The sequence below is a fragment of the Odocoileus virginianus genome, chromosome 15 (assembly GCF_023699985.2).
Source record: "Odocoileus virginianus isolate 20LAN1187 ecotype Illinois chromosome 15, Ovbor_1.2, whole genome shotgun sequence".
NCBI classification, from domain to species: Eukaryota; Metazoa; Chordata; class Mammalia; order Artiodactyla; family Cervidae; genus Odocoileus; species Odocoileus virginianus.
Window position 1 is genome coordinate 61,558,909 of NC_069688.1, and position 8,619 is coordinate 61,567,527.

Consider the following 8,619-nt stretch of genomic DNA (forward strand, 5'->3'; position numbering starts at 1 on the left):
TAAACATGGAGTAGAAAGACCTTGAGGGGACGAGAGGTAGGAGGGAAAAATAGATTGCAAGAGAACCCCTGAGACTTTTAGGTTTACAAAATGTGTCCTGTTTCTGTAAATCAATAACTAGAGCAAAGGTCTCACACAAATATTCTCAGAGAGGAAAAAAATGCAAGGCTAGAGAAATAAATAAAAGGAAAGTCTATATGAAAACTTAAATAGTTTTTCATTCTTGTTTATTTCACTTTGTTAGTTGACTATCAGTAGTGGATGAGATTATTTCAGCTCTGCACGCAGACTAGTAACTTAATTTTTTTCTGGGTTTGGATTATGTGCGTGGTCCCAGTGAGGGAAGCTCTTAGCATTTCAAAAGGGTATTAATAACAAAAATTTGCCAGATTGAGCAGACCTAACTGATCCTTTCTGTTCACAGGGCTCTCTCTTAGACAATCTCCAGGTCTGTTTAGACATCATTCAATGGTGACTGGATGTCCGTGCATATTGAGCACTCACTCTATGCCTTGAAATTTACATGTGCTATCACATTCTATTCTCATAACAACTTTATGACTTAACCCCATTTTAGAAAGGGGGAAACTGAGGCACAATGTGCTATGTGTCCTGTGGATGAGACTGCAGCTGGCCTGGCTGTAAGGCTTATGCCTAATCATGGTGCAATTAATTCCTCTAAGACACTGATACTGAAGGGCCCTAAAAACAAGACCACCTTGATTCACATCTTGGCACTGATACTTACTGTGTGATTGTAGGCAAGTCATGAAGCTCTCAGTATCTGCTGGCTCAGGAATAACATTAGTACCTGCTTCACTGTGTTGTTGTGCAGACAGAATGCTAGAAGAGGAGAGCCTCAACAGGGCCTGGTGTTTTCAAACAGTTTAATGAGGAATCCAACTCACAGATGTATTTCTTGAATGAAGAAGGCAGTACATCCACATTAAAAAAATGTTTACAAGATTACCTAAAGTCTATTCAGATTCAAAGGAAGATGACATGTTATTGATGAAAGAAAAGAAGGGCACCTTATATAACAGGTGAATATTCTTCACAATTTAGCTATAGTAGAATTTTACATTTTTGATAAATATTATCCTCTACTACACCTTAGGGCTTCCTAGGTGGTCTAGTGGTGAAGAACCCTGCTGCCAATGCAGGAGACATAAGAGATGTGGGTTCAATCCCTGGGTCAGGAAGATCCCCTAGCAGAGCAAATAGCAACCCACTCCCGTATTCTTGCCTGGAGAATCCCATGGACAGAAGAGCCTGGAAGGCTACAGTCCACAGGTTTGCAAAGAGTCGGACATGACAAATGACTTAGCATGCACTACACCTTGCACTTTGGAATCACAATTAATGATGTCAGAAAAAGCTGCCTATAAATATCAAAGTATTACCTCTGACGGTAGCTCCTCAGATTGGCTGAATCACCTGGGAGCTTTTTGTAAACCAAGTATAACTTGGCCTTTATCCTGCAGCCTCTGATTCTTCAGAACTGAAGGATGCTACCAAGGTGTTTGCATTTGGTGTTTGGTTGTGTTGCTTTTTTTTTAATCTGAAAGTCACTGATTTAAGAGCGTTGGACACCACGTAGCTGTGTTTTGCTCCTGTTCCTCCCCTATATTTTGAGAAATTCCGGGGAAAATCAGGCCGCAGCTGAGCGATGACCCTGCTGCTGACTCTGTCTTGGGTTTTACTGATGTCTTTGCTCTTCTGTTCATAGATTTCTCACCAACCTCAGCTGCTTCTGCTGGGAGATTTTTTAAAAAATATTCCATGAGAAACATATTAGGAAATTAATATTTAATTTTATTGGTGATTAAAACTGTGGTTGAGATTACCAACAAAATAAAAGAGAAATCTTTTTGGTAAACATTGTCGTTTTTAAGCAATTAAAGCAGGTAATTTTTATTTCCAATAAATAATGAAGATACTACTCTAGCTTACTTTTTTCCTTATGTTAATTATTTTCTTTCATAAAAATCCTGTGAGATAGGCATCATTTCACCATTTTGTTGATCAGGAAGCTGACATTCATAACTTATTCAAGGTCCCAGCCAGTAAAGGTAGAACTCAGGTTCATGTCCAGACTTCTGAGTCCATGTTCAGAGCTGTTTCCTCCTCACTAGACTAAAAGGGGCTCATTTCTCTCTCTGTGGTGAAAAATACATTGAACTAGGCTTTTTTCTAATGCATGATCAATTTTTCAAAATGTTTTTTGTAACCTTACTTCTCAATAGACAGTCTTTTTTTGTTAGAATTGCTGCACACCCCCCACAATGAGTAGGCAGCGAAAATTGGCAGCACAGTCCAGAGTCTGATTTAGTCAAACATCAATCCACTTGTAAAAGTCCTTGGAAAAGAAAAAAAAAATGTCTTTAACACTTTGCCAAGCAGTGGGGAGGAGGTTGGTTTGAAGGTTATATGAGCTTTCTTCCCACAGTTCAGAACGTTCTACTTCACAGCTTCAAACGTCTCTACATAGTGTCTTTTTTCCCTCGTTTGATTTATTTTCATACACGTGGAGATGAAATTTTCCCTGTAAGACAGGAAAGCTTCCGGGGAGCCCGCCAGGTGTGCCTCAGCCGCGCGGGACCCCGCGTTTTGGGTCGGTGTCCTCTCGCCTTGCTCTCAGAAGGCCGGCGGTCCTGAAGCAGGCGCTTCTTTTCCTGCCGAGGAGCTGAATTCAGCTGCGGGCCCACCAGGGGCTGAAGCAAAGGGCCCTGGCTCCTGCCCCCGTTTGAAAGCAAAAATGTCTCCAGGAGGCAAAGACTGCAGAAACAAAGTTCATTAGAGACGCAGCGCAACTCATGGGAGAGCACACGGGGAGACAGTGTAAGTCAGAATGAGGCAGAAATACACATTGGAGAAGACTGCGTGCGTGCTGGATGAGGAGGGCAGTACTCCTGAGTTTAAACGAGGGGTGTAGGCGGCGAGAGGGATGCCCACGAAGGAAGGGGTGTGCGTACACACACAGCTGGTCCAGGATGTGGCGCAGCAGAGGCGGACACGACATTGTAAAGCAAGTAAGTACGTCCGTGTGTGTGTGCTAAGCGCTTCAGGCGTGTCTGACTTTTTGTGACCCCGTGGACTGTATGTAGCCCACCAGGCTCCTCTGTCCATGGGATTCTCCAGGCAAGAATGCTGCAGTGGGTTGCCATGTCCTCCTCCAGGGGATCTTCCTCACCCAGGGATCAAACTTGCATCTCTTACATCTCCTGAATTACAGGCAGATTTCTTTACTGCTGAATCACCGGGGAAGCCCATACTCCAATTTTTAAAATATCCTACATAAATAAATCATTTATACAGGACAGTCCTTCCGGGTCTTTGTTTACCTTTGACCCATTATATTCTTTTCTTTTTTCACACTTGACTGGTCCCAGGACCCTCCCCAACATGAATGTGCAACTTTTTGCTAAGAGTCCACTGCAGAAGCCTGTGGGGTTGGTGTTAGTGGCTCAGCCATATCTGACTCCATGGGACCCCAGGGACTGTAGCCCACCAGGCTTCTCTGTCCATGGAATTCTCCAAGCAAGACTACTGGAGTGGGCTGCCATGCCTCCTCCAGGGGATCCTCCCGACCCAGGGATGGAACCCGGGTCTCCGGCACTGCCGGCGGACTCTTTACTGCCTGCGCCTCCAGGGAAGCCTGTGGGGGTCTGTCCACACCTAGTCTAGGCTGGTGCCTCCTCCCTTTTTGACCCCCAAGGAGCCTTCCTGTGCAAGTACAGACAGGGAAGCTTTCCTTGACCCCAGCAGTGGTCATCTTACCTCTTTACTTCAACAGAGCTTAGCTTCTGCCACTAGCTCCGTCCTGAGAATGGAAGAAAGCAAAGCTTTAATTTTACTCCACATGACAAACACCAGCTGTCTGGCTCAGGACTCCATCTAACTCTTACCTCAAGCTGACTCGGGACAGTGTTGACCAAAAGGGGAACACTTGTATGTAGTATCTGACCAGGGAGCATCTCTCCTGCCAGCCCCTGCTCCCCATCCTCACTCTAGTCCCTCTGTCTCTGCTCATCCGTGGAGTTTGTTGGCTGAGCAGATGGAAAAATACCCTTAAAATATGTGGCCAATCACTTCTGACCCGTCTAATACAATCTAGGTGTGATAAGGCGGCTGTAGTCAGTTCCCAGCTTCATCCCATTTTCTCTCCTTTATTTATTCACTCATTCATTTATTCAGTATGTGCTGTTTAAGGGGCACTGTGTGCCAAGTACTCTGTTAAGCACCAGGAGTGATTTAGTACCTACCGTCTGCCCTCAGGAAGCTGACCAAGAAACGATTCACAGAAGCAGACTGATAGATCTAGTCACGGAGCCTGCGCAGGGCACTTGGGGGTGGGGGCGTGCACAAAGGAGGCGCCTCTCTCCCAGCCCTCCCAGAGGCCTGCAGGGCGAAGATCCAGGGAGAGGCCACCCCTTAGGTCATCCTGGCGAAATGTTTCCGAGGAACTGGATTGAAGTGAGATAGCAGTGGAACAGGGATCGAGGCACATTCTTGATGATAGAGGTGTTATGAGCAGAGGCTTTGAAGATGGAAAGGCGTGTGTGTGTGTGTGTGTGTGTGTGCACGCATGCATGCATCTGTATGTTTGTAAGTGTGTGTAAGTGCAGCAGTGAAAGCGTGCCTTTGTGTGTATGTGGGTGTGTGTGTGAAATAGTTACTTAAGCCACTTCATTGTATCATCAGGGGGCAGAACAGAAAAATACAGAATGAAGAAACATTCACAGCTACTGTTTACTTCTACTAACTGACTGACCAGAAATCCTGAGATGCACAGAGATCTGCTAACACCTAAAACCTGAAAGTGAAAACCGACGCTACTCAGAAGGCTTGGTAACTCTTCTCCGAAGGTTGCTTCTTTGAGCTGTAGTTTCTTAAGTTGTGAAATGAAAAGCTAGGACTCTGGAGTGAGCAAGCACCAAGACTCAGACTGACTGTCCAAATCGGAATCCTGACTTCAATGGCTAGTTCCAAGCTGAGGCCAATTGCTTACCTCTCTGGAGGGATGGAGAGCTGACTGGTGAGCCATTAGCGATGCCGCCAATCGGAGGGGACGAGATACTTATAAGATCGGATTCGTCTTCGCCTATCTGAAGACTTACACCCTGCTTCCATATGTATTTGATGCTATAAACCAAAGGTTGTTTTCCCTAAATCTGAGCATAATACCTTGTGGGTTGTGGTTATTCATACATTTGTATAGATGACAAGTGTTATGGGTTGAATTGTGTCCCCACCAAAAAGATATGTTGACATTTTAGCCCCGCAATGTGGCTTTACCTGGAAGTAGGATCTTTCCACAGAAGATTAAGCTTAAATGAGGCCATTAAGATGTGGTTCTGATCAAACTTGACTGGTGTCAGTATAAAAGGGGGAAATTTGGATGCAGAAACAGATACACAGGAAGGATGACGATAAGACAGACAAGGAGAATGTCATGTGACCATAGACAGCCTGAGTGATACACCTACAACCAAGGAATGCTAGAGGTGGCCGGCCCACCCTGGAAGCCAGGAAGAGACAAGAAGGATTCTGCCTTCTGGGCGTCAGAGAGAGCGCGGTCCAGCACTGTGAGACAAGACACATCTGTTGTGTCAAGCCACTCAGTTTGTGGTACTTTGCTACGGCAGCCCTAGGAGACAAATATAGCATGGTACAATTTCTTTTATTTAGTAGATTCTTAAGAATGATCAAATGCCAACATGTCATTATTTGCTAAAAATATTTGTAATCAGCAGGAAAGTGTGGAAAGGAGGAGTCAAAATATATCTTTCTTTTTTTTAAACAGAGCTACAAAAATGCAATAGATAGCAACATTTTTTCCTATACTTAATTTCTAATAACTATCATAGGAGGTGCTGATGTAAGTTTGGCTAAATGTCTGTTTCCCACTGGAATGTGATTACACAAAAATAATGCAGGATCTTAAGGGCTATTCCCTCTTTTCCAAGGCAGAAAGTTGATAAGTACTGCAATAGTTAGGGATTGTTTCAAACTTACATAATTGTTACAGGCAAAGAAAGGATCAAAATCATGTAGGATGTTCCAGTGTTCCTGAATCCTGAATGTACCCACCTCTTGGCCCACTGGAGGTAAAATAGTTTGTGAACTGAAAAACTTGTGGACAAAATAAGATGGTTTTCTTTTTAAGGTGTTTGTACCCTAACTCTCAAACACTGTTAAAATCTCCAAAATCAACTCAGAACTCATTAAGCATTTTGATCCTCCAAAAACACACAAAATCTGAGACATATTGTTGCAAATCACAATCAAGCTTTGTATAACTTGAAATACACTCAAAATGTAACATTTCACCTTAACTCAAAGATAACCAATTTTCCCAGTATATGTATCATGATCTATTGATTCATACACTCACCTCTTCAAAATACCAAAGATGAACTGAGCACCAGTTTCTTCTTTTAAAGGAAATATTATCATTCAAATATTTGTTAAGATAACAATTTGCTTAGACTTCCTGAAAAGTACCCTAAGGGGAGACTTTATTTACTAGCTGAAATTTTAAAGTAGAAACTTATTTTAATGTTACATGGAATAAAGCCTCTGTTTTTTAATTCTCTTTTAAAAATAAAACATTATTTGACTTTTTTGAGTGAATCAAAAACATTGTAAGGAATAACTCTCTAAGGGATTTAATAAAATGCTAAATAAAACTTAGTTTGCATTTTAATCTTGAACAAAACAAAAAGTTGCAGACTATGATCTTCTCTACCCAGAGCCCATTATGGCTCTCCTGGGACTTGTCACTATTCACTATTCGGGAAATGAAAGCTTTCATTTTCTGTTTTATTTTTTGCCTAAAAACTCTCCAGTACTTTTTTTGGGTCACTGTTACCTTTGACCCCAAGTCTTTTCTCCATTAACATATTTGCCTTTGCTCCGCAAATCCCTCATGACATGAAAGTCACCTAGGAGTCTTAGATGTGGCTAAAAGGGAACAAAATACTCCATAAAATTTTAACAGGCACTGTCGAAGTCTTCTTGATCCGGAATTGCCCTCTCACTCCCAAAAAGCTCTTCTGCAAAGCTCTTGTTGAGTGACTGAGGCTGTGTGCTCCCGCCCCGCCCTGTGTCTCTCGCAGCTCTGCCAAATGCGACTGCGATGCAGGTGACGGGGTGTCAAGGCCTTTGCTTCCTTCTTATCAGATAGTCTGCAGATCATCCTTCTGCGCTAAACACCTTTCAATGAATGTGGCGAGAGCTGTGCGCAGGCTTGAATCCCAGATGAAATCAGCTTGTCAATTTTCAGCTGTTGCTCAAAAGATGAAAAAATCTCCCAGAGAGACACCCCCCCACCCCCAATTTGAGCACTGGGTTACCTGTGTCATAAAAATACAGAGAACACTTTCAAAGTCAATGACTTGAATTTTTAAAGGCCATTGGATGGGCTTTCATTTTCATGACATTTCAGTTCAGTTCAGTTCAGTCGCTCAGTTGTGTCTGACTCTTTGTGACCCCATGGACTGCAGCACACCAGGCCTCCCTGTCCATCACCAACTCCCGGAGTTTACTGAAACTCATGTCCATTGAGTCGGTGATGCCATCCAGCCATCTCATCCTCTGTCATCCCCTTCTCCTCCTGCCCCCAATCCCTCCCAGTATCAGGGCCTTTTCCAATGAGTCAGCTCTTCACATGAGGTGGCCAAAGTACTGGAGTTTCAGCTTCAGCGTCAGTCCTTCCAGTGAACACCCAGGACTGATCTCCTCTAGGATGGACTGGTTGGATCTCCTTGCAGTCCAAGGGACTCTCAAGAGTCTTTTCCAACACCACAGTTCAGAAGCCTCAATTCTTCGGCACTCAGCTTTCTTCATGACTTTTAAAGTCAGTTAATGGCAGGTAACTCAGATATGTTCCATTCTAAGACTGTTTGGGGTGGGAGGATCCCAGGGACCGTACCCAGGTCTCCCCGATTGCAGGAGGATTCTTTATGAACTGAGCTATCAGGGAAGCCCCCAAGACTATTTACATGTTCAGTAAAATTGAGTCTCCTTCTGGGTTAGATGAGTACTTGCTTTGCTCCTGTGGAAACCAACATTTTGGACTCAATAAGTTTTCTTTCACCTTATTTTCAGAAACTCTGCTATGAAAGAATTGCCTGGTCTGTCCCTGGCCTGAGACTGTGTGTAACACTTGCTTACATTCATCTACCCTAGTGAGGATTAAAGCTGGAATCTGAAACTCCTGTCACTGTTCAAAATGTTGGTTTTCCCCAGAAGCAGACCTTAGAGGCATGGTCTTGGAAAGACTGCACAAATTAGGCAGAGGGCTGGGAATGGTGAATGCCAGGAGGAAAGTCAAAGATCTTATCCAGGGGGCTAAAGTTTTATTCCAACAATTGCCCGGACATGAGGGTAGAGTTGATTGAAAACTGGGATAAAATATTTTTGCCACTTATTCTTTATAAGTGCCTCTCATCTTCAAGCCCTTTATAGACTGGCCATAAGCACAAAAAATATCCAACAAATGAACACTGATTTTTACCCAGCCTGTGTTAGAATGCAATTTAAGATAACCAAAAATTGTCCTGCTGTATTATGACAAAAATGAAATAAATGGATTTTTGAACTCTGCTGAGACAA

General features: G+C 43.3%; 1 long non-coding RNA gene across 1 annotated transcript; it reads left to right on the forward strand.

The window, feature by feature from the left end:
- Positions 1-2,396: 2,396 nt before the first annotated feature.
- LOC139038504 (uncharacterized) lies at positions 2,397-8,619 on the forward strand. Its single transcript, XR_011491549.1, has 2 exons — positions 2,397-3,032; positions 4,705-8,619. It is a non-coding gene; the product is annotated as an uncharacterized lncRNA (long non-coding RNA).